The sequence below is a fragment of the Oncorhynchus nerka genome, linkage group LG27, assembly GCF_034236695.1.
Source record: "Oncorhynchus nerka isolate Pitt River linkage group LG27, Oner_Uvic_2.0, whole genome shotgun sequence".
NCBI lineage: Eukaryota > Metazoa > Chordata > Actinopteri > Salmoniformes > Salmonidae > Oncorhynchus > Oncorhynchus nerka.
Window position 1 is genome coordinate 630,001 of NC_088422.1, and position 25,185 is coordinate 655,185.

The 25,185-nt window shown below is 44.0% G+C and overlaps 1 pseudogene; it reads right to left on the reverse strand.

The window, feature by feature from the left end:
- Nucleotides 1-876: 876 nt before the first annotated feature.
- LOC115118631 (doublesex- and mab-3-related transcription factor 3-like) lies at nucleotides 877-24,786 on the reverse strand (annotated as a pseudogene).
- Between the last annotated feature and the right edge of the window lie 399 nt (nucleotides 24,787-25,185).

The following is a 25,185-nucleotide window of genomic DNA, read 5'->3' on the forward strand; positions in this document are numbered from 1 at the left end:
TGGTCGTAGCTGTACTCCATCTAGTCACCACCAGCTACACGCCAATGATTTGGTTAACATAGCAATCATTAAAAATAGAATGGACAGAATGAATGGCCTTCTCATTTGGCTAGCAACTTCACAACCTCAGAATGAATGACCTTCTCATTTGGCTAGCAACTTCACAACCTCAGAATGAATGACCTTCTCATTTGGCTAGCAACTTCACAACCTCAGAATGAATGACCTTCTCATTTGGCTAGCAACTTCACAACCTCAGAATGAATGACCTTCTCATTTGGCTAGCAACTTCACAACCTCAGAATGGATGACCCTCTCATTTGGCTAGCAACTTCACAACCTCAGAATGAATGACCTTCTCATTTGGCTAGCAACTTCACAACCTCAGAATGAATGACCCTCTCATTTGGCTAGCAACTTCACAACCTCAGAATGGATGACCCTCTCATTTGGCTAGCAACTTCACAACCTCAGAATGAATGACCTTCTCATTTGGCTAGCAACTTCACAACCTCAGAATGAATGACCTTCTCATTTGGCTAGCGACTTCACAACCTCAGAATGAATGACCCTCTCATTTGGCTAGCAACTTCACAACCTCAGAATGAATGACCCTCTCATTTGGCTAGCAACTATTTAGTATGATGGAAGGATAACATAAAACATAATAAAGTTTTCAAAAACATGCAGATAATCTTTTTTAATATGTTGGTAACCGTTTTAAAAAAGCAATAAGGCTCTGGAACCTGGGAATGATCTAGAATAACACCCTCATAAGGGCAGTTCCCCTTGGCTTCACCTCTGTTCTAAGAACTTAGTCAAGACTTATTCACACATGAATTCTGCTTAAATATTGGTTAATTTGTTCATATTGGTTCAGGTGGGGATTCGTGTGTCGAAGGAGTCTGAGCGGTCCTCGTAGTCCTCCTCTGGGGTGTAGAGAGTCTGTATAGCAACCTGGGGGAGATGGGTGCAGGGGGACAGTCCTCTAGCTGGGAGAGACAATGCACCTTCTGGGGGCGGGAGGAGGAGAGGAGTGGGGAGGAGGAGGAGAGGAGAAGAGAGGAGGAGAGGAGAGAGGAGGAGAGGGAGTGGGGAGGAGGAGGAGTGGGGAGGAGGAGAGATGGAGTGGGGAGGAGGAGAAGAGGAGGAGGAGAGGAGAGGAGGAGGAGAGAAGAAGAGAGGAGATGAGGAGAGGAGAGGAGAGGAGAGAAGCGGAGAGCGTTGGAAGACCTCAGCGGAGGAAAAAGGAGAGACGTACTGAGCTGACCGTAGCTGGTGCCGCTGCAGCATCATGGTGTTCCATAGGGTCAAGTCATTGCAGAAGGGTCCGGTCCCACCACCGCGTGTCAGAGAGTTCCTCAGCCTCAGAGGGTGGCGGGGTGGATGGGGGAATGACCCTGGCTGCAGGGTCAGGGGACTGGACGACGAATCAAATGAGAAGCACAGGGACTCAGGCACCCTGAAAGCAGAGTCCACAGACCACTTGGCAGAGGTGGACAGAGGGTGGTAGGACACCAGGGAGTGGTCCAGGAGATGGCTGATGGAGGGCAGGATCAGGGTGTCAGGGTTGAGGTCCTGACTGTGGGGGTTACCCCCCCTGGCCTCCTGGGCCCGGCTGGACAGCAGCACCTCGACGGCCCCCACCAGGTCCTCTCCACACCCCTGCAGGATCAACTCCAGCACCGGGGGCTTGTGGGACGGGAAGATCTTCTTCAGCACCTCCAGGGGTGGCCGGTTGGCTCGCAGGTTGAAGGGAAGGGAGACAGACCCAGACAGGCCCTCAATCACCAGGCTGTGGTCCCCTGGCAGCCCCCCTCCCCAACCCCGGGGTAGCCCCTAGGGGGCCTGTCTGCCTTCAGCTCTGGAGAGGTGCTGCAGGTCTTAGGGAGGGCCAGGGGGAGAGGGGGGCTAGGGAGGGGGAGAGGGAGGCTACAGCGACCCTCGTTGGTCTGGGATGGAGGGTAGTATGAGGTTTTGGAGCCCTCAGGGGAGTAGCTATGGACCTGGTCCTTCTCACTGCCGCTACCACCACTATTCTCCCCACCGGAGTGGTCCCCCGACGCATCCTCATTCAGCACTACAGAGAACACAGAAACACATTTTTATTTTTATTTATTTCACCTTTATTTAACCAGGTAAGCAAGTTGAGAACAAGTTCTCATTTACAATTGCGACCTGGCCAAGATAAAGCAAAGCAGTTCGACACATACAACGACACAGAGTTACACATGGAGTAAAACAAACATACAGTCAATAATACAGTATAAACAAGTCTATATACAATGTGAGCAAATTAGGTGAGAAGGGAGGTAAAGGCAAAAAAGGCCATGGTGGCAAAGTAAATACAATATAGCAAGTAAAACACTGGAATGGTAGTTTTGCAATGGAAGAATGTGCAAAGTAGAAATAAAAATAATGGGGTGCAAAGGAGCAAAATAAATAAATAAATTAAATACAGTTGGGAAAGAGGTAGTTGTTTGGGCTAAATTATAGGTGGGCTATGTACAGGTGCAGTAATCTGTAAGATGCTCTGACAGTTGGTGCTTAAAGCTAGTGAGGAGATAAGTGTTTCCAATTTAAGAGATTTTTGTAGTATTCCAGTCATTGGCAGCAGAGAACTGGAAGGAGAGGCGGCCAAAGAAAGAATTGGTTTTGGGGGTGACTAGAGAGATATACCTGCTGGAGCGTGTGCTACAGGTGGGAGATGCTATGGTGACCAGCGAGCTGAGATAAGGGGGGACTTTACCTAGCAGGGTCTTGTAGAAGAGAACATCCTCATTCAGCACTACAGAGAACACAGAAACACATCCTCATTCAGCACTACAGAGAACACAGAAACACATCCTCATTCAGCACTACAGAGAACACAGAAACACATCCTCATTCAGCACTACAGAGAACACAGAAACACATCCTCATTCAGCACTACAGAGAACACAGAAACACATCCTCATTCAGCACTACAGAGAACACAGAAACACATCCTCATTCAGCACTACAGAGAACACAGAAACACATCCTCATTCAGCACTACAGAGAACACAGAAACACATCCTCATTCAGCACTACAGAGAACACAGAGACACATCCTCATTCAGCACTGGGAGAACACAGAAACACATCCTCATTCAGCACTCCTCATTCAGAGAGGGGAGAAACACATCCTCATTCAGCACTACAGAGAACACAGAAACACATCCTCATTCAGAGGACAGCAGAACAGGAAACACATCCTCATTCAGCACTACAGAGAACACAGAAACACATCCTCATTCAGCACAACAGAGAACACAGAAACACATCCTCATTCAGCACTACAGAGAACACAGAAACACATCCTCATTCAGCACTACAGAGAACACAGAAACACATCCTCATTCAGCACTACAGAGAAACACAGAAACACATCCTCATTCAGCACTACAGAGAACACAGAAACACATCCTCATTCAGCACTACAGAGAACACAGAAACACATCCTCATTCAGCACTACAGAGAACACAGAAACACATCCTCATTCAGCACTACAGAGAACACAGAAACACATCCTCATTCAGCACTACAGAGAACACAGAAACACATCCTCATTCAGCACTACAGAGAACACAGAAACACATCCTCATTCAGCACTACAGAGAACACAGAAACACATCCTCATTCAGCACTACAGAGAACACAGAAACACATCCTCATTCAGCACTACAGAGAACACAGAAACACATCCTCATTCAGCACTACAGAGAACACAGAAACACATCCTCATTCAGCACTGCAGAGAACACAGAAACACATCCTCATTCAGCACTACAGAGAACACAGAAACACATCCTCATTCAGCACTACAGAGAACACAGAAACACATCCTCATTCAGCACTACACAGAACACAGAAACACATCCTCATTCAGCACTACAGAGAACACAGAAACACATCCTCATTCAGCACTACAGAGAACACAGAAACACATCCTCATTCAGCACTACAGAGAACACAGAAACACATCCTCATTCAGCACTACACAGAACACAGAAACACATCCTCATTCAGCCCACAGAACACAGAAACACATCCTCATTCAGCACTACAGAGAACACAGAAACACATCCTCATTCAGCACCCAGAAACACAGAAAACACATCCTCATTCAGCACTACAGAGAACACAGAAACACATCCTCATTCAGCACTACAGAAACAGAAACACATCCTCATTCAGCACTACAGAGAACACAGAAACACATCCTCATTCAGCACTACAGAGAACACAGAAACACATCCTCATTCAGCACTACAGAGAACACAGAAACACATCCTCATTCAGCACTACAGAGAACACAGAAACACATCCTCATTCAGCACTACAGAGAACACAGAAACACAGAAACACATCCTCATTCAGCACTACAGAGAACACAGAAACACATCCTCATTCAGCACTACAGAGAACACAGAAACACATCCTCATTCAGAAAGAGAACACATCCTCATTCAGCAGAAACACATACAGCCACAGAAACACATCCTCATTCAGCACTACAGAGAACACAGAAACACATCCTCATTCAGCACTACAGAGAACACAGAAACACATCCTCATTCAGCACTACAGAGAACACAGAAACACATCCTCATTCAGCACTACAGAGAACACAGAAACACATCCTCATTCAGCACTACAGAGAACACAGAAACACATCCTCATTCAGCACTACAGAGAACACAGAAACACATCCTCATTCAGCACTACAGAGAACACAGAAACACATCCTCATTCAGCACTACAGAGAACACAGAAACACATCCTCATTCAGCACTACAGAGAACACAGAAACACATCCTCATTCAGAGAACACAGAAACACATCCTCACCACAGAAACACATCCTCATTCAGAAACACAGAAACACATCCTCATTCAGCACTACAGAGAACACAGAAACACATCCTCATTCAGCACTACAGAGAACACAGAAACACATCCTCATTCAGCACTACAGAGAACACAGAAACACATCCTCATTCAGCACTACAGAGAACACAGAAACACATCCTCATTCAGCACTACAGAGAACACAGAAACACATCCTCATTCAGCACTACAGAGAACACAGAAACACATCCTCATTCAGCACTACAGAGAACACAGAAACACATCCTCATTCAGCACTACAGAGAACACAGAAACACATCCTCATTCAGCACTACAGAGAACACAGAAACACATCCTCATTCAGCACTACAGAGAACACAGAAACACATCCTCATTCAGCACTACAGAGAACACAGAAACACATCCTCATTCAGCACTACAGAGAACACAGAAACACATCCTCATTCAGCACTACAGAGAACACAGAAACACATCCTCATTCAGCACTACAGAGAACACAGAAACACATCCTCATTCAGCACTACAGAGAACACAGAAACACATCCTCATTCAGCACTACAGAGAACACAGAAACACATCCTCATTCAGCACTACAGAGAACACAGAAACACATCCTCATTCAGCACTACAGAGAACACAGAAACACATCCTAATTCAGCACTACAGAGAACACAGAAACACATCCTCATTCAGCACTACAGAGAACACAGAAACACATCCTCATTCAGCACTACAGAGAACACAGAAACACATCCTCATTCAGCACTACAGAGAACACAGAAACACATCCTCATTCAGCACTACAGAGAACACAGAAACACATCCTCATTCAGCACTACAGAGAACACAGAAACACATCCTCATTCAGCACTACAGAGAACACAGAAACACATCCTCATTCAGCACTACAGAGAACACAGAAACACATCCTCATTCAGCACTACAGAGAACACAGAAACACATCCTCATTCAGCACACAGAGAACACAGAAACACATCCTCATTCACTACAGAGAACACAGAAACACATCCTCATTCAGCACTACAGAGAACACAGAAACACATCATTCATCACAGAACACAGAAACACATCCTCATTCAGCACTACAGAGAACACAGAAACACATCCTCATTCAGCACTACAGAGAACACAGAAACACATCCTCATTCAGCACTACAGAGAACACAGAAACACATCCTCATTCAGCACTACAGAGAACACAGAAACACATCCTCATTCAGCACTACAGAGAACACAGAAACACATCCTCATTCAGCACTACAGAGAACACAGAAACACATCCTCATTCAGCACTACACAGAACACAGAAACACATCCTCATTCAGCACTACAGAGAACACAGAAACACATCCTCATTCAGCACTACAGAGAACACAGAAACACATCCTCATTCAGCACTACAGAGAACACAGAAACACATCCTCATTCAGCACTACAGAGAACACAGAAACACATCCTCATTCAGCACTACAGAGAACACAGAAACACATCCTCATTCAGCACTACAGAGAAACACAGAAACACACATCCTCATTCAGCACTACAGAGAACACAGAAACACATCCTCATTCAGCACTACAGAGAACAGAAACACACATCCTCATTCAGCACTACAGAGAACACAGAAACACATCCTCATTCAGCACTACAGAGAACACAGAAACACATCCTCATTCAGCACTACAGAACACAGAAACACATCCTCATTCAGCACTACAGAGAACACAGAAACACATCCTCATTCAGAGAACACAGAAACACATCCTCATTCAGCAGAGAACACAGAAACACATCCTCATTCAGCACTACACAGAACACAGAAACACATCCTCATTCAGCACTACAGAGAACACAGAAACACATCCTCATTCAGCACTACAGAGAACACAGAAACACATCCTCATTCAGCACTACACAGAGAACACAGAAACACATCCTCATTCAGCACTACAGAGAACACAGAAACACATCCTCATTCAGCACTACAGAGAACACAGAAACACATCCTCATTCAGCACTACAGAGAACACAGAAACACATCCTCATTCAGCACTACAGAACACAGAAACACATCCTCATTCAGCACTACAGAGAACACAGAAACACATCCTCATTCAGCACTACAGAGAACACAGAAACACATCCTCATTCAGCACTACAGAGAACACAGAAACACATCCTCATTCAGCACTACAGAGAACACAGAAACACATCCTCATTCAGCACTACAGAGAACACAGAAACACATCCTCATTCAGCACTAGCACTACAGAGACAGACTACAGAGAACCTCATTCAGAAACACATCCTCATTCAGCACTACAGAGAACACAGAAACACATCCTCATTCAGCACTACACAGAACACAGAAACACATCCTCATTCAGCACTACAGAGAACACAGAAACACATCCTCATTCAGCACTACACAGAACACAGAAACACATCCTCATTCAGCACTACAGAGAACACAGAAACACATCCTCATTCAGCACTACAGAGAACACAGAAACACATCCTCATTCAGCACTACACAGAACACAGAAACACATCCTCATTCAGCACTACAGAGAACACAGAAACACATCCTCATTCAGCACTACAGAGAACACAGAAACACATCCTCATTCAGCACTACACAGAACACAGACACACACACATTCTCAGTTAGATCTACAGAGAAACAACCTCACTCAGACAGCTACTCAGACAACACAGAACACTGCATACTACATCCTATGAAAATAATTTGACTTGCTACACAGTCATATTAACTTGGGACCAGTGAAATACAACAACCTGGAGTTCTGATGAGTTCAATGAGAGAACATGCATCTAGATTATCTATAGCTGGAGAAAAGCTCAGCCTTCTCCTCCTGACTGCCAGGGCCCCCAACCCTCTACTACTAGTAGAGTCTATACAGAGGTCTAGTAAAGACTACACAGAGGTTTAGTAAAGACTACACATAGGTCTAGTAGAGACTACAGAGGTCTAGTAGAGACTACAGAGGTATAGTAGAGACTACACAGAGGTCTAGTAGAGAATACACAGAGGTCTAGTAGACACTACACAGAGGTCTAGTAGAGACTACACAGAGGTCTAGTAGAGACTACACAGAGGTCTAGTAGAGACTACACAGAGGTCTAGTAGAGACTACAGAGGTCTAGTAGAGACTACACAGAGGTCTAGTAGAGAATACACAGAGGTCTAGTAAACACTACACAGAGGTCAAGTAAACACTACACAGAGGTCAAGTAGACACTACACAGAGGTCTAGTAGAGACTACACATAGATCAAGAAGAGGTCTAGTAGAGACTACACAGAGGTCTAGTAGAGACTACACAGAGGTCTAGTAGAGACTACACAGAGGTCTAGTAAACACTACACAGAGGTCAAGTAGACACTACACAGAGGTCTAGTAGAGACTACACATAGATCAAGAAGAGGTCTAGTAGAGACTACACAGAGGTCTAGTAGACACTACACAGAGGTCTAGTAGACACTACACAGAGGTCTAGTAGACACTACACAGAGGTCAAGTAGACACTACACAGAGGTCAAGTAGACACTACACAGAGGTCTAGTAGAGACTACACAGAGGTCTAGTAGAGAATTCACAGAGGTCTAGTAGAGACAACACATTGTTCTACTAGAGACTACATAGAGGTCTAGTAGAGAATACACAGAGGTCTAGTAGAGACTGCACAGAGGTCTAGTGGAGAATACACAGATGACTAGTAGAGACTACACAGAGGTCTAGTAGAGAATACACAGAGGTCTAGTAGAGGTCCAGTAGAGAATACACAGAGGTCTAGTAGATACTATACAGAGGTCTAGAAGAGGTCTAGTTGCGACTACACAGAGGTCTAGTAGAGACTACACAGAGGTCTAGTAGATACTACACAGAGGTCTAGAAGAGGTCTAGTTGCGACTACACAGAGGTCTAGTAGATACTACACAGAGGTCTAGAAGAGGTCTTGAAGAGACGACACAGAGGTCTGGTAGAGAATACACAGAGGTCTAGAAGAGAATACACAGAGGTCTAGTAGAGACTACACAGAGGTCTAGAAGAGACTATACAGACGTCTAGTAGAGAATACACAGAGGTCTAGAAGAGACTATACAGACATCTAGTAGAGAATACACAGAGGTCTAGTAGAGACTACACAGAGGTCTAGAAGAGGCCGAGAAAAGACTACAAAGAGGTCTAGTAGAGAATACACAGAGGTCTAGATGAGACTAAACATAGATCAGAGACTAGAGAGTATAGTAGACACTACACAGAGGTCTAGAAGAGGTCTTGAAGAGACGACACAGAGGTATAGTAGAGACTACACAGAGGTCTAGTAGAGACTACACAGAGGTCTAGTAGAGACTACACAGAGGTCTAGAAGAGGTCTTGAAGACTACACAGACACAGAGGTCTAGTAGAGAATACACAGAGGTCTAGTAGAGACTACACAGAGACTCTAGTAGAGACTACACAGCACAGAGGTCTAGTAGGTATAGCAAAGACTACATAGAGATCAAGAAACAGGTAGTCTCTATAGAGAGAACACACAGAGGTCTAGAAGAGACTACACAGAGGTGTAGAAGAGACTACACACAGGTGTAGAAGATAAAACACAGAGGACTAGAAGAGACTACACAGAGGTCTAGAAGAGACTAAACATAGATCAAGAAGAGGTCTAGTAGAGACTACACAGAGGTCTAGAAGATGTCTTGAAGAGACGACACAGAGGTCTAGTAGAGAATACACAGAGGTCTAGTAGAGACTAAACATAGATCAAGAAGAGGTCTAGTAGAGACTACACAGAGGTCTAGAAGATGTCTTGAAGAGAATACACAGAGGTCTAGTAGAGAATACACAGAGGTCTAGTAGAGACTAAACATAGATCAAGAAGAGGTCTAGTAGAGAATACACAGAGGTCTAGAACAGACTACACAGAGGTCTATAAGAGGTCTAGTAGAGAATACACAGATGTCTATAAGAGGTCTAGTAGAGAATACACAGAGGTATAGTAGAGACTACACAGAGGTCGAGTAGAGAATTCACAGAGTTCTAGTAAAGACTACACAGAGGTCTAGAAGAGAATACACAGAGGTCTAGTAGAGACTACACAGAGGTCTAGAAGAGGCCGAGAAAGACTACAAAGAGGTCTAGATGAGACTAAACATAGATCAAGAAGAAGTATAGTAGACACTACACAGAGGTCTAGAAGAGGTCTTGAAGAGACGAGATAGTACACAGAGGTCTAGTAGAGACTACACAGGCGTCTAGTAGAGAATACACAGAGGTCTAGTAGAGATCCAGTAGAGAATACACAGAGGTCTAGTAGATACTATACAGAGGTCTAGAAGAGGTATAGTAGAGACTACACAGAGTTCTAGTAGATACTACACAGAGGTCTAGAAGAGGTCTAGTTGAGACTACACAGAGGTCTAGTAGAGAATACACAGAGGTCTAGAAGAGACTATACAGACGTCTAGTAGAGAATACACAGAGGTCTAGTAGAGACTACACAGAGGTCTAGAAGAGACTATACAGACGTCTAGTAGAGAAAACACAGAGGTCTAGAAGAGACTACACAGAGGTCTAGAAGAGACTATACAGACGTCTAGTAGAGAATACACAGAGGTCTAGTAGAGACTACACAGAGGTCTAGAAGAGAATACACAGAGGTCTAATAGAGAATAAACAGAGGTCTAGTAGAGACTACACAGAGGTCTAGTAGAGACTACACAGAGGTCTAGTAGAGAATTCACAGAGGTCTAGTAGAGACAACACACTGTTCTAGTAGAGACTACATAGAGGTCTTGTAGAGAATACACAGAGGTCTAGTAGAGACTACACAGAGGTCTAGTAGAGACTACACAGAGGACTAGTAGAGACTACACAGAGGTCTAGTAGAGAATACACAGAGGTCTAGTAGAGGTCCAGTAGAGAATACACAGAGGTCTAGTAGATACTATACAGAGGTCTAGAAGAGGTATAGTTGCGACTACACAGAGGTCTAGTAGAGACTACACAGAGTTCTAGTAGATACTACACAGAGGTCTAGAAGAGGTCTAGTTGAGACTACACAGAGCTCTAGTAGAGAATACACAGAGGTCTAGTAGAGAATACACAGAGGTCTAGAAGAGACTACACAGAGGTCTAGAAGAGACTATACAGAATTCTAGTAGAGAATACACAGAGGTCTAGTAGAGACTACACAGAGGTCTAGAAGAGGCTGAGAAAAGACTACAAAGAGGTCTAGATGAGACTAAACATAGATCAAGAAGAAGTCTAGTAGAGACTACACAGAGGTCTTGAAGAGACGACACAGAGGTCTAGAAGAGAATACACAGAGGTATAGTAGAGACTACACAGAGGTCTAGTAGAGAATTCACAGAGGTCTAGTAGAGACAACACATTGTTCTAGTAGAGACTACATAGAGGTCTAGTAGAGAATACACAGAGGTCTAGATGGTACTACATAGAGGAATAGTAGAGAATACACAGGGGTCTAGAAGAGACTACACAGAAGTCTAGGAGAGACTAAACATAGATCAAGAAGAAGTCTAGTAGAGACTACGCAGAAGTCTAGTAGAGACTACACATTGTTCTAGTAGAGACTACACAGAGGTCTAGTGGAGAATACACAGATGACTAGTAGAGACTACACATTGTTCTACTAGAGACTACATAGAGGTCTAGTAGAGAATACACAGAGGTCTAGTAGAGACTACACAGAGGTCTAGTGGAGAATACACAGATGACTAGTAGAGACTACACAGAGGTCTAGTAGAGAATACACAGAGGTCTAGTAGATACTACACAGAGGTCTAGAAGAGGTCTAGTTGCGACTACACAGAGGTCTAGTAGATACTACACAGAGGTCTAGAAGAGGTCTTGAAGAGACGACACAGAGGTCTGGTAGAGAATACACAGAGGTCTAGAAGAGACTATACAGACATCTAGTAGAGAATACACAGAGGTCTAGTAGAGACTACACAGAGGTCTAGAAGAGGCCGAGAAAAGACTACAAAGAGGTCTAGTAGAGAATACACAGAGGTCTAGATGAGACTAAACATAGATCAAGAAGAAGTATAGTAGACACTACACAGAGGTCTAGAAGAGGTCTTGAAGAGACGACACAGAGGTATAGTAGAGACTACACAGAGGTCTAGTAGAGACTACACAGAGGTCTAGTAGAGACTACACAGAGGTCTAGAAGAGGTCTTGAAGAGACGACACAGAGGTCTAGAAGAGAATACACAGAGGTCTAGTAGAGACTACACAGAGGTCTAGTAGAGACTACACAGCACATAGAGGTATAGCAAAGACTACATAGAGATCAAGAAAAGGTAGTCTCTATAGAGAGAACACACAGGGGTCTAGAAGAGACTACACAGAGGTGTAGAAGAGACTACACACAGGTGTAGAAGATAAAACACAGAGGACTAGAAGAGACTACACAGAGGTCTAGTAGAGACTAAACATAGATCAAGAAGAGGTCTAGTAGAGACTACACAGAGGTCTAGAAGAGACTACACAGAGGTCTAGAAGAGACTATACAGACGTCTAGTAGAGAATACACAGAGGTCTAGTAGAGAATACACAGAGGTCTAATAGAGAATAAACAGAGGTCTAGTAGAGACTACACAGAGGTCTAGAAGAGAATACACAGAGGTCTAATAGAGAATAAACAGAGGTCTAGTAGAGACTACAAGAAGGTCTAGTAGAGACTACACAGAGGTCTAGTAGAGAATTCACAGAGGTCTAGTAGAGACAACACATTGTTCTAGTAGAGACTACATAGAGGTCTAGTAGAGAATACACAGAGGTATAGTAGAGACTACACAGAGGTCTAGTAGAGAATACACAGAGGACTAGTAGAGACTACACAGAGGTCTAGTAGAGAATACACAGAGGTCTAGTAGAGGTCCAGTAGAGAATACACAGAGGTCTAGTAGATACTATACAGAGGTCTAGAAGAGGTCTAGTTGCGACTACACAGAGGTCTAGTAGAGACTACACAGAGGTCTAGTAGATACTACACAGAGGTCTAGAAGAGGTCTAGTTGAGACTACACAGAGGTCTAGTAGAGAATACACAGAGGTCTAGAAGAGACTACACAGACGTCTAGTAGAGAATACACAGAGGTCTAGAAGAGACTATACAGACACAGTCTAGTAGAGAATACACAGAGGTCTAGTAGAGACTACACAGAGGTCTAGAAGAGGTTGAGAAAAGACTACAAAGAGGTATAGTAGAGACTACACAGAGTTCTAGATAGAGACTACATAGAGGAATAGTAGAGAATACACAGGGGTCTAGAAGAGACTACACAGAGTTCTAGAAGAGAGACTACACAGAGGTTGAGACTACACAGAGGTATAGTAGAGAATACACAGAGGTCTAGAAGAGACTATACAGACAGAGTCTAGTAGAGACTATACACAGAGGTCTAGTAGAGACTACACAGAGGTCTAGAAGAGGTATACAGACATCTAGAGAAAAGACTACAAAGAGGTATAGTAGAGAATACACAGAGGTCTAGATGAGACTACATAGAGGAATAGTAGAGAATACACAGGGGTCTAGAAGAGACTACACAGAGTTCTAGTAGAGACTACACAGAGGTCTAGAAGAGGTCTTGAAGAGACGACACAGAGGTCTAGAAGAGAATACACAGAGGTCTAGTAGAGACTACACAGAGGTCTAGTAGAGACTACACAGCACATAGAGGTATAGCAAAGACTACATAGAGATCAAGAAAACAGGTAGTCTCTATAGAGAGAACTACACAGGGGTCTAGAAGAGACTACACAGAGGTGTAGAAGAGACTACACAGAGGTGTAGAAGAGACTAAACACAGAGGACTAGAAGAGACTACACAGAGGTCTAGAAGAGACTAAAGAGATCACAGAAGAGGTCTAGTAGAGACTACACAGAGGTCTAGAAGATGATCAAGAAGAGGTCTTGAAGAGACTACACAGAGGTCTAGTAGAGAATACACAGAGGTCTAGTAGAGAATAAACAGAGAGACTATCAATAGATCAAGAAGAGGTCTAGTAGAGAATACACAGAGGTCTAGAACAGACTACACAGAGGTCTATAAGAGGTCTAGTAGAGAATACACAGATGTCTATAAGAGGTCTAGTAGAGAATACACAGAGGTATAGTAGAGACTACACAGAGGTCGAGTAGAGAATTCACAGAGTTCTAGTAAAGACTACACAGAGGTCTAGAAGAGAATACACAGAGGTCTAGTAGAGACTACACAGAGGTCTAGAAGAGGCCGAGAAAAGACTACAAAGAGGTCTAGATGAGACTAAACATAGATCAAGAAGAAGTATAGTAGACACTACACAGAGGTCTAGAAGAGGTCTTGAAGAGACGACACAGAGGTCTAGTAGAGACTACACAGGCGTCTAGTAGAGAATACACAGAGGTCTAGAAGAGATCCAGTAGAGAATACACAGAGGTCTAGTAGATACTATACAGAGGTCTAGAAGAGGTATAGTTGCGACTACACAGAGGTATAGTAGAGACTACACAGAGTTCTAGTAGATACTACACAGAGGTCTAGAAGAGGTCTAGTAGAGAATACACAGAGGTCTAGTAGAGACTACACAGAGGTCTAGAAGAGACTATACAGACGTCTAGTAGAGAAAACACAGAGGTCTAGAAGAGACTACACAGAGGTCTAGAAGAGACTATACAGACGTCTAGTAGAGAATACACAGAGGTCTAGTAGAGACTACACAGAGGTCTAGAAGAGAATACACAGAGGTCTAATAGAGAATAAACAGAGGTCTAGTAGAGACTACACAGAGGTCTAGTAGAGAATTCACAGAGGTCTAGTAGAGACAACACACTGTTCTAGTAGAGACTACATAGAGGTCTTGTAGAGAATACACAGAGGTCTAGTAGAGACTACACAGAGGTCTAGTAGAGACTACACAGAGGACTAGTAGAGACTACACAGAGGTCTAGTAGAGAATACACAGAGGTCTAGTAGAGGTCCAGTAGAGAATACACAGAGGTCTAGTAGATACTATACAGAGGTCTAGAAGAGGTATAGTTGCGACTACACAGAGGTCTAGTAGAGACTACACAGAGTTCTAGTAGATACTACACAGAGGTCTAGAAGAGGTCTAGTTGAGACTACACAGAGCTCTAGTAGAGAATACACAGAGGTCTAGTAGAGAATACACAGAGGTCTAGAAGAGACTACACAGAGGTCTAGAAGAGACTATACAGAATTCTAGTAGAGAATACACAGAGGTCTAGTAGAGACTACACAGAGGTCTAGAAGAGGCTGAGAAAAGACTACAAAGAGGTCTAGTAGAGAATACACAGAGGTCTAGATGAGACTACATAGAGGAATAGTAGAGAATACACAGGGGTCTAGAAGATACACAGAAGTCTAGGAGAGACTAAACATAGATCAAGAAGAAGTCTAGTAGAGACTACACAGAGGTCTTGAAGAGACGACACAGAGGTCTAGAAGAGAATACACAGAGGTATAGTAGAGACTACACAGAGGTCTAGTAGAGAATTCACAGAGGTCTAGTAGAGACAACACATTGTTCTAGTAGAGACTACATAGAGGTCTAGTAGAGAATACACAGAGGTCTAGATGGTACTACATAGAGGAATAGTAGAGAATACACAGGGTCTAGAAGAGACTACACAGAAGTCTAGGAGAGACTAAACATAGATCAAGAAGAAGTCTAGTAGAGACTACGCAGAGGTCTAGAAGAGAATACACAGAGGTATAGTAGAGACTACACATTGTTCTAGTAGAGACTACATAGAGGTCTAGTAGAGAATACACAGAGGTCTAGTAGAGACTACACAGAGGTCTAGTGGAGAATACACAGATGACTAGTAGAGACTACACAGAGGTCTAGTAGAGAATACACAGAGGTCTAGTAGAGGTCCAGTAGAGAATACACAGAGGTCTAGTAGATACTATACAGAGGTCTAGAGGAGGTCTAGTTGCGACTACACAGAGGTCTAGTAGAGACTACACAGAGGTCTAGTAGATACTACACAGAGGTCTAGAAGAGGTCTAGTTGAGACTACACAGAGGTCTAGTAGAGAATACACAGAGGTCTAGAAGAGACTATACAGACGTCTAGTAGAGAATACACAGAGGTCTAGAAGAGACTATACAGACGTCTAGTAGAGAATACACAGAGGTCTAGTAGAGACTACACAGAGGTCTAGAAGAGGTTGAGAAAAGACTACAAAGAGGTATAGTAGAGAATACACAGAGTTCTAGATGAGACTACATAGAGGAATAGTAGAGAATACACAGGGGTCTAGAAGAGACTACACAGAGTTCTAGAAGAGGTCTAGTTGAGACTACACAGAGGTATAGTAGAGAATACACAGAGGTCTAGAAGAGACTATACAGACGTCTAGTAGAGAATACACAGAGGTCTAGTAGAGACTACACAGAGGTCTAGAAGAGGTTGAGAAAAGACTACAAAGAGGTATAGTAGAGAATACACAGAGGTCTAGATGAGACTACATAGAGGAATAGTAGAGAATACACAGGGGTCTAGAAGAGACTACACAGAGTTCTAGTAGAGACTACACAGAGGTCTAGAAGAGGTCTTGAAGAGACGACACAGAGGTCTAGAAGAGAATACACAGAGGTCTAGTAGAGACTACACAGAGGTCTAGTAGAGACTACACAGCACATAGAGGTATAGCAAAGACTACATAGAGATCAAGAAAAGGTAGTCTCTATAGAGAGAACACACAGGGGTCTAGAAGAGACTACACAGAGGTGTAGAAGAGACTACACACAGGTGTAGAAGATAAAACACAGAGGACTAGAAGAGACTACACAGAGGTCTAGTAGAGACTAAACATAGATCAAGAAGAGGTCTAGTAGAGACTACACAGAGGTCTAGAAGATGTCTTGAAGAGACGACACAGAGGTCTAGTAGAGAATACACAGAGGTCTAGTAGAGACTAAACATAGATCAAGAAGAGGTCTAGTAGAGACTACACAGAGGTCTAGAAGATGTCTTGAAGAGACGACACAGAGGTCTAGTAGAGAATACACAGAGGTCTAGTAGAGACTAAACATAGATCAAGAAGAGGTCTAGTAGAGAATACACAGAGGTCTAGAACAGACTACACAGAGGTCTATAAGAGGTCTAGTAGAGAATACACAGATGTCTATAAGAGGTCTAGTAGAGAATACACAGAGGTATAGTAGAGACTACACAGAGGTCGAGTAGAGAATTCACAGAGTTCTAGTAAAGACTACACAGAGGTCTAGAAGAGAATACACAGAGGTCTAGTAGAGACTACACAGAGGTCTAGAAGAGGCCGAGAAAAGACTACAAAGAGGTCTAGATGAGACTAAACATAGATCAAGAAGAAGTATAGTAGACACTACACAGAGGTCTAGAAGAGGTCTTGAAGAGACGACACAGAGGTCTAGTAGAGACTACACAGGCGTCTAGTAGAGAATACACAGAGGTCTAGTAGAGATCCAGTAGAGAATACACAGAGGTCTAGTAGATACTATACAGAGGTCTAGAAGAGGTATAGTTGCGACTACACAGAGGTATAGTAGAGACTACACAGAGTTCTAGTAGATACTACACAGAGGTCTAGAAGAGGTCTAGTTGAGACTACACAGAGGTCTAGTAGAGAATACACAGAGGTCTAGAAGAGACTATACAGACGTCTAGTAGAGAATACACAGAGGTCTAGTAGAGACTACACAGAGGTCTAGAAGAGACTATACAGACGTCTAGTAGAGAAAACACAGAGGTCTAGTAGAGAATACACAGAGGTCTAGTAGAGACTACACAGAGGTCTAGAAGAGAATACACAGAGGTCTAATAGAGAATAAACAGAGGTCTAGTAGAGACTACACAGAGGTCTAGTAGAGAATTCACAGAGGTCTAGTAGAGACAACACACTGTTCTAGTAGAGACTACATAGAGGTCTTGTAGAGAATACACAGAGGTCTAGTAGAGACTACACAGAGGTCTAGTAGAGACTACACAGAGGACTAGTAGAGACTACACAGAGGTCTAGTAGAGAATACACAGAGGTCTAGTAGAGGTCCAGTAGAGAATACACAGAGGTCTAGTAGATACTATACAGAGGTCTAGAAGAGGTATAGTTGCGACTACACAGAGGTCTAGTAGAGACTACACAGAGTTCTAGTAGATACTACACAGAGGTCTAGAAGAGGTCTAGTTGAGACTACACAGAGCTCTAGTAGAGAATACACAGAGGTCTAGTAGAGAATACACAGAGGTCTAGAAGAGACTACACAGAGGTCTAGAAGAGACTATACAGAATTCTAGTAGAGAATACACAGAGGTCTAGTAGAGACTACACAGAGGTCTAGAAGAGGCTGAGAAAAGACTACAAAGAGGTCTAGTAGAGAATACACAGAGGTCTAGATGAGACTACATAGAGGAATAGTAGAGAATACACAGGGGTCTAGAAGATACACAGAAGTCTAGGAGAGACTAAACATAGATCAAGAAGAAGTCTAGTAGAGACTACACAGAGGTCTTGAAGAGACGACACAGAGGTCTAGAAGAGAATACACAGAGGTATAGTAGAGACTACACAGAGGTCTAGTAGAGAATTCACAGAGGTCTAGTAGAGACAACACATTGTTCTAGTAGAGACTACATAGAGGTCTAGTAGAGAATACACAGAGGTCTAGATGGTACTACATAGAGGAATAGTAGAGAATACACAGGGGTCTAGAAGAGACTACACAGAAGTCTAGGAGAGACTAAACATAGATCAAGAAGAAGTCTAGTAGAGACTACGCAGAGGTCTAGAAGAGAATACACAGAGGTATAGTAGAGACTACACATTGTTCTAGTAGAGACTACATAGAGGTCTAGTAGAGAATACACAGAGGTCTAGTAGAGACTACACAGAGGTCTAGTGGAGAATACACAGATGACTAGTAGAGACTACACAGAGGTCTAGTAGAGAATACACAGAGGTCTAGTAGAGGTCCAGTAGAGAATACACAGAGGTCTAGTAGATACTATACAGAGGTCTAGAAGAGGTCTAGTTGCGACTACACAGAGGTCTAGTAGAGACTACACAGAGGTCTAGTAGATACTACACAGAGGTCTAGAAGAGGTCTAGTTGAGACTACACAGAGGTCTAGTAGAGAATACACAGAGGTCTAGAAGAGACTATACAGACGTCTAGTAGAGAATACACAGAGGTCTAGAAGAGACTATACAGACGTCTAGTAGAGAATACACAGAGGTCTAGTAGAGACTACACAGAGGTCTAGAAGAGGTTGAGAAAAGACTACAAAGAGGTATAGTAGAGAATACACAGAGTTCTAGATGAGACTACATAGAGGAATAGTAGAGAATACACAGGGGTCTAGAAGAGACTACACAGAGTTCTAGAAGAGGTCTAGTTGAGACTACACAGAGGTATAGTAGAGAATACACAGAGGTCTAGAAGAGACTATACAGACGTCTAGTAGAGAATACACAGAGGTCTAGTAGAGACTACACAGAGGTCTAGAAGAGGTTGAGAAAAGACTACAAAGAGGTATAGTAGAGAATACACAGAGGTCTAGATGAGACTACATAGAGGAATAGTAGAGAATACACAGGGGTCTAGAAGAGACTACACAGAGTTCTAGTAGAGACTACACAGAGGTCTAGTAGAGACTACACATAGGTCTAGTAGAGAATTCACAGAGGTCTAGTAGAGACAACACACTGTTCTAGTAGAGACTACATAGAGGTCTAGTAGAGAATACACAGAGGTCTAGTAGAGAATACACAGAGGTCTAGTAGAGACTACACCGAGGTCTAGTAGAGACTACACCGAGGTCTAGTAGAGACTACACAGAGGTCTAGTAGAGACAACCCAGAGGTCTAGTAGAGACTACACCGCACCATAGAGGTCTAGTAGAGACTACACAGCACCATAGATGTATAGTAGAGACTACACAGAAACATGGAGTTCTAGTGGAGACTACACAGCAACATAGTGGTCTAGTAGAGACTACACAGAAACATGGAGGTCTAGTAGAGACTACACAGCACCATAGATGTCTAGTAGAGACTACACAGCACCATAGATGTCTAGTAGAGACTACACAGAGGTCTAGTAGAGACTACACAGAAACATGGAGGTCTAGTAGAGACTACACAGCAACATAGTGGTCTAGTAGAGACTACACAGCAACATAGTGGTCTAGTAGAGACTACACAGAAACATGGAGGTCTAGTAAAGACTACACAGCACCATAGATGTCTAGTAGAGACTACACAGCACCATAGATGTCTAGTAGAGACTACACAGAGGTCTAGTAGAGACTACACAGAAACATGGAGGTCTAGTAGAGACTACACAGCAACATAGTGGTCTAGTAGAGACTACACAGCAACATAGTGGTCTAGTAGAGAGTACACAGCAACATAGTGGTCTAGTAGAGACTACACAGCCACATAGTGGTCTAGTAGAGACTACACAGAAACATGGAGGTCTAGTAGAGACTACACAGCCACATAGTGGTCTAGTAGAGACTAATAGCAACATAGTGGTCTAGTAGAGACTACACAGCAACATAGTGGTCTAGTAGAGACTAATAGCAACATAGTGGTGTAGTAGAGACGACACAGCAACATAGTGGTCTAGTAGAGACTACACAGCAACATAGATGTCTAGTAGAGACTACACAGAGGTCTAGTAGAGACTACACAGAAACATGGAGGTCTAGTAGAGACTACACAGCAACATAGTGGTCTAGTAGAGACTACACAGCAACATAGTGGTCTAGTAGAGACTAATAGCAACATAGTGGTCTAGTAGAGACTACACAGCACCATAGTGGTCTAGTAGAGACTAATAGCAACATAGTGGTGTAGTAGAGACGACACAGCAACATAGTGGTCTAGTAGAGACTAATAGCAACATAGTGGTGTAGTAGAGACGACACAGCAACATAGTGGTCTAGTAGAGACGACACAGCAACATAGATGTCTAGTAGAGACTACACAGAGGTCTAGTAGAGACTACACAGAAACATGGAGGTCTAGTAGAGACTACACAGCAACATAGTGGTCTAGTAGAGACTACACAGCCACATAGTGGTCTAGTATAGACTAATAGCAACATAGTGGTCTAGTAGAGACTACACAGCAACATAGTGGTCTAGTAGAGACTACACAGCAACATAGTGGTCTAGTAGAGACTAATAGCAACATAGTGGTCTAGTAGAGACTACACAGCAACATAGTGGTCTAGTAGAGACTAATAACAACATAGTGGTGTAGTAGAGACTACACAGCAACATAGTGGTCTAGTAGAGACTACACAGCCACATAGTGGTCTAGTAGAGACTACACAACCACATAGTGGTCTAGTAGAGACTAATAGCAACATAGTAGTCTAGTAGAGACTACACAGCCACATAGTGGTCTAGTAGAGACTACACAGTCACATAGTGGTCTAGTAGAGACTAATAGCAACATAGTGGTCTAGTAGAGACTAATAGCAACATAGTGGTCTAGTAGAGACTAATAGCAACATAGTGGTCTATTAGAGACTAATAGCAACATAGTGGTCTAGTAGAGACTACACAGCAACATAGTGGTCTAGTAGAGACTACACAGCACCATAGTGGTCTAGTAGAGACTACACAGCAACATAGTGGTCTAGTAGAGACTACACAGCAACATAGTGGTCTAGTAGAGACCACACAGCACCATAGAGGTCTAGTAGAGACTACACAGCCACATAGTGGTCTAGTAGAGACTAATAGCAACATAGTGGTCTAGTAGAGACTACACAGCAACATAGTGGTCTAGTAGAGACTACACAGCCACATAGTGGTCTAGTAGAGACTAATAGCAACATAGTGGTCTAGTAGAGACTACACAGCAACATAGTGGTCTAGTAGAGACTACACAGCCACATAGTGGTCTAGTAGAGACTACACAGCCACATAGTGGTCTAGTAGAGACTACACAGCCACATAGTGGTCTAGTAGAGACTACACAGCCACATAGTGGTCTAGTAGAGACTACACAGCCACATAGTGGTCTAGTAGAGACTACACAGCCACATAGTGGTCTAGTAGAGACTACACAGCCACATAGTGGTCTAGTAGAGACTACACAGCCACATAGTGGTCTAGTAGAGACTACACAGCCACATAGTGGTCTAGTAGAGACTACACAGCCACATAGTGGTCTAGTAGAGACTACACAGAAACATGGAGGTCTAGTAGAGACTACACAGAAACATAGTGGTCTAGTAGAGACTACACAGCAACATAGTGGTCTAGTAGAGACTACACAGAAACATAGTGGTCTAGTAGAGACCACACAGCACCATAGAGGTCTAGTAGAGACTACACAGAAACATAGTGGTCTAGTAGAGACTACACAGCAACATAGTGGTCTAGTAGAGACTACACAGCCACATAGTGGTCTAGTAGAGACTAATAGCAACATAGAGCTTTTGTAGATTCTGCCGCTACACAGACGATCAACTTGTCTACAACTCCGCAATTTATGAACATGAACTGTTTTGTCTATGAAATGCTGTTAGCAGGATTGGTCTTCCATGGTCATTGACCACATCTTGTAAACAGATTGGCTCTTGCTTGGTAACATTTCACTGAGAGTTGACCTCATGCAGAAGTGATGGCGATTATGTTGGATTAGAACCTGTCCAGTCTGGAGTACTGTAATCTTTCTAATGACATGCCTTCATCCCTCACACTGAAATGGATCTGCTGTAAAGTCAATACCAATTTCACCTGCACCCCCTGCATTCTGTCCCCTATACTCTCCCATACTCCCCCATACTCCCCCATACTCCCCCATACCCCCCATACTCTCCCATACTCTCCCATACTCTCCCATACTCCCCCATACTCTCCCATACTCTCCCATACTCCCACATACTCTCCCATACTCTCCCATACTCTCCCATACTCCCCCATACTCTCCCATACTCCCCATACTCCCCATACTCTCCCATACTCTCCCCATACTCCCCATACTCTCCCATACCCCCCATACTCTCCCATACTCTCCCATACTCCCCCATACTCCCCATACTCCCCCATACCCCCCATACTCTCCCATACTCTCCCACACTCTCCCACACTCTCCCATACTCTCCCATACTCTCCCATACTCTCCCCATACTCCCCATACTCTCCCATACTCCCCTATACTCTCCCATACTCCCCCATACTCCCCCATACTCCCCCATACCCCCCATACCCTCCCATACTCTCCCATACTCTCCCATACTCTCCCATACTCCCCCATACTCTCCCATACTCTCCCATACTCCCACATACTCTCCCATACTCTCCCATACTCTCCCATACTCTCCCATACTCCCCATACTCTCCCATACTCTCCCATACTCCCCCATACTCCCCATACTCTCCCATACTCTCCCATACTCTCCCATACTCCCCACACTCTCCCATACTCTCCCATACTCCCCCATACTCTCCCATACTCTCCCATACTCCCCCATACTCCCCATACTCTCCCATACTCTCCCATACTCTCCCATACTCCCCCACACTCTCCCACACTCTCCCACACTCTCCCATACTCTCCCATACTCCCCCATACTCCCCCATACTCTCCCATACTCTCCCATACTCTCCCATACTCCCCCATACTCTCCCATATCTGCTCCCAAATCATTTCTGAAAATAAAAGTTTATCAAGATGTGCAGCAGTCCTTATAATGCACGAGAAAACCCTGGAATTTAACAATGTACATTTACTGTTTATTAATTAAATGTTTTGTAACTTATTTAAATGATCTCTATTTGTTCCCTGCCACAAATGTGAAGACTATTATATGTAGAAGACTATGCATATAATGTGTCTGTAAAGTCAGACCACCGTTGGTGTAACTCTGGGGAAATAATGACTGCATTAATGCAGTGACGCTTGCAGTTTTTAAATCTCTTCCATATTTGGGATAAAGACAGTAATGATTTGTATTTTAAGTCTAGTGCAATGTTTTTTGCTATGTTGATATTAGCATACATTTTTTCAACCAATAAATGCAGCCACTTCTAAGTGTCCAAACGCCCACTCTCTTGTTGCTAAGTTATTACCCATATGTAAACAGCACATTTAAGATATATTTTTGTAATGACATGTGTTTTATCAATAAAAGTAAAAACATAATGTTGTATTGTTGTTATTATTATTATTTTTTTTATAATTACCATTATTATTGGCTTACCCTGTGTGTTGGCAGTCTGTTTCGATGTCCATTGGCGGTCCATGTCCCCAGAGTGGGGCGGCAGGCCCGGTTCCCCGCCCCCCATTCAGGCACCGTGATGCCGGGCAGGGCTCTCAGAGACTCAGGGATAATGCTCTCCCCCCATCCAGGCACCGTGATGCCGGGCAGGGCTCTCAGAGACTCAGGGATAATGCTCTCCCCCCATCCAGGCACCGTGATGCCGGGCAGGGCTCTCAGAGACTCAGGGATAATGCTCTCCCCCCATCCAGGCACCGTGATGCCGGGCAGGGCTCTCAGAGACTCAGGGATAATGCTCTCCCCCCATCCAGGCACCGTGATGCCGGGCAGGGCTCTGCTCTCCAGACTCTCGTTGGCCTGCTGTTTGCGGAGCGCCACCTGCGCCGCCATGACCCGCTGCCTCTCGATGATCAGGATGCATTTCTCACAGGTGCAGTCCTTGAAGCAGCAGTATCGCTTGTGGCCCTTCAGCCAGGACAGGACGCCGTGGTTACGGCACCGCGCGCACTTGGGGGTCCTCTGGAGCGGTGCTCGGACCTGTGTCACCAGACCCCCTATGTACAGGTAGGGAGATCTGTAACCATTCATTTCTCACACCGTCAGCCAGTCAGCCAGCCAGCCAGTCAGTCAGTCAGTTAGTCTCACACAAACAGTCTCGCCACTTTGTCTCCCCAAAGCGTTGGAGGCGCGAGGTGCATCTGATAAGGGCGCATGCGCGCGGCCCGGGCCAGACAGAGTAGAGAGCATTGAAAGTCATGAGATGATAGGAGGTGCTGGTTGGATCCACCTCTACCTCTCCTGCCTCCCTGGCAATAAAGACGTGCATCAGCCCCCATCAGCCCCCTGACACGTGGTCATAAAGGCGAGAAACTAAATACTGTTTTGTGCATCACTGGCACCCGATCAGCTAATCCCCATGGAGAGAGAGACCTCAGCCAATCCCTGTGGAGAGAGAGACCTCAGCCAATCCCCGTAGAGAGAGAGACC